This window comes from Nanorana parkeri, unplaced genomic scaffold (assembly GCF_000935625.1).
Source record: "Nanorana parkeri isolate BGI_ZX_2015 unplaced genomic scaffold, ASM93562v1 scaffold28, whole genome shotgun sequence".
Classification (NCBI taxonomy): domain Eukaryota; kingdom Metazoa; phylum Chordata; class Amphibia; order Anura; family Dicroglossidae; genus Nanorana; species Nanorana parkeri.
The window spans coordinates 2,491,395-2,494,500 of record NW_017306296.1 but is presented as its reverse complement, the minus strand read 5'-3'; positions in this window follow the sequence as shown (position 1 = coordinate 2,494,500).

The following is a 3,106-nucleotide window of genomic DNA, read 5'->3' as shown; positions in this document are numbered from 1 at the left end:
ATATATATATATATATATATACTGTATATATAGTAAGAGAGAACGATAGAAAGATTTTGTTCAGTGTAGTCCTGAAATAATCAGCAGCTAGTCTCAACTTGTCCATTGTGGTGGATATTGTATTGGCGTCAGCAAGTGTCAACTATGAAATATAATAGAAAACACAGTCATAACCAAAATACTATTTCCAAGTTGTCCAGTCCCAGACCCTGACAGTGACTTATTAATAAGCGATACCTGACATCTGAAGAGAGAAAAATCAACATAACAGGGTAATAACACGTCTGCTATAAATATGTGCGGTATTCGGGGATGACTCACTATTTGACGATACAGGTTTAATCAAGCCACTTGATATTGGACAGTGGATTCTCATTAATCATATGACTCACTGTGACACAGCCAATGTTAGTGACCCTTCTTCACTGCTAGCCACATCAGGGCGGTTTTAGATTTAACAACTTGCAATGTAAACAACAATTGTTTTGTAAGAATCTAAAATCAATGTATGTGCATGTTATTTAACAGCCCCAGGCTGAGGCTCAGACAAATGTTGAGACATCACTTAGCAAAGAATTCAGAATTTCACAGTTACTCCATATTACACTATACATGTTCTTTTCTTAAAGAGTCGCCTTGACCCAAAACAGATATTTCAGGTATAATCAGATGTAATCAGGGCAAAACGGAAGCTATAGTATATTTTTACTCATATTGCATATTTTAAGTTATTGCACGGTAAACTGTGTAAAATGTAATTTTTTGTGTATGTTTCAGATTTTTACATTTCCTTTCTTATTTTAATATATATAGATACTTGTAAATTGGCTTCTAGAGGCAGAGTAGATTAGCCACTAGAGGCAAGGTACCATAACGCCTAGCAGTAGGGTACATTACCACTAGAAAAATGTTCCTCAATCTTTTTCCAGTTGCGGCACCCTTTAAAAATATGCAAAATCTCAAGGCACCCCAGTCTAAAATGCGAAATTGTAAAGGTAAAAATTGCATCAGGATCCCCCACAATATTGACTAGACCCTTAGCTTAAAGTAGGGGTCTGGTATGAATTTTAAGGAGGAAACCCATGCAAAAAAACAAAACAGAACAAAAAATGACATTGAGTTTCCCCCTTCACATCAGATTTCCCCCCTTCCTATGAGAATACCACACCTTGACATCAGAAGCCCCCCTTCACATCAGGAGCCCCCCTCAGACATCCTTTCACATGACACTCCTACCTTATAATCTTCACATCAGTGCGGGTGTGGCAGCATGGCAGAGGGAGCATGGCACATGGAGCAGGTCTGGACAGAGGCAGACTTCTGTTCTCTTCTAAATACTGGGTGAGGTCTTGGATGCAGCCACCCTATATTACTGTCCCATTTCCATGGTGCTGGTCGCTGGCTCGCCTACATCATGGAAATGCATGACACTGCACTTGACAATTGAAGGCACCCTTGACAAAGCCAGAAGTCCCCCCACAGTACAGCATCACCCTGGTTGAGAAAAGCTGCACTAAAGGCATTATACATTAGCAACTAGAGGCAGGTAAATTATCCACTAGGGACTTAGTAGGCTGGCTACAAGAGGCAAAGTTGCAATAACAATTACTATGCTTAACAATTGTTGAGACTTTTAGCCGTTAACAACTCTCTCTACATGACCACAACATACGGGGAAAGGTGTACGTAGTAAATGTGACATATGTATATATACATTTTTATGTGTTTTTAAACAAATACAAACATTTTTTTAATTTACATGGGCTTTGATACATAGTATCTCTGAGGAGAATACAGTATTCTACTTAGAGATACAGTATATCACCGTGGGTTGAACGAGAAAAATAGAGCAGTGTATGGCTAGCCTTAGAAATGTTTAGTAATGACAATCTACAAACAGATATTTGACTAAGCTAGATAATTGCAGGCTTATTTTTCTTTACTTCCCCAGCCTTTTGACAGTGGCAATTTTAACTAAGGGCAGATTACTATATCTCCCTTTACTTCCTGGAACTCTGGCACATGTGACTAGGACATGTGACCATGCACATTATCTCAGGGGAGGAAAATGCCTTTCCCTGAGATCACATAAGATCACAGATGAGATTTTCCAGCAATGCTCTACTGATGTAACCTTCACAGGATTCAATGCTTGGGCACATTACATAATTTGTGCGAAGTGGACCAGGAAGTGGAAAAAAAGAAATTGTAAGTAAAATATGTTTGTTTAGCTAATTAACGTATGATGATTTCACATCAGCATACATTTTTAGTCAAAGGGGGTAAAGGTCCACTTTAAGAATGTATGACATACCAACTTCTATTGTCTCTGTTATCTGGCATATAATCTTGGCCACAAATCTGTGCCTGCAGACCACCCTGATCTTAAACACCTAAATTGATTAAAAAAAAATCAAGGACACCGCAAGAATAATATAATCAATGTGGGGCATGGCCAGACAGTGAGTGGCAAGAGTGAGTTGCATAGAAACGTAACGCTACTCTAAAGTCAGAGAGAAACTGCACTGAGAGAAGCCAAAATTCTTCCCCCGATCTCTGCCACTGCCAAAGTATGTTGCAAAGGGCACTGCAGGCTGTCACGGTCTGGAGAGAACTGTATTGATGGGCCAAGACTAGGTTCTTGGTAACATTCTTTTCTTATATTTTATTGGAGCTGTCCATCATGTTTTATCACCAGCTGATGGCCTCCTCTAGCACCCCATCCCTTACCAGTCAGTTCCCTGCTAAATTGTCTTACTCTCTTACTCTATTTCTCCCTACTGTGTGGTATATATATGTGCCAGGCCCAGAATTCGGGGTAGACACATCTGTGTTCCCACTGCGCCAGGAAGAATTTATTGCCTAACTGTAAACACAAAAACTGCACAAATGTAGGTACAAAATGGGAACCATGCCATGTTCTAGCAAACATGAATGTGCATGAGATTACCAGTAAGCGTGCATTTTCCATGAAGAAGTCCCAATTTGGAATTATTCCAAAATCTCAAAAAAAAAGTGCAATATACAATTATTACTTTGGCTTGTTAGCACCTTGGGAACACATCCACCCAAATTTACAGTGAAAATGTCAGCAGGTCTACCTGTA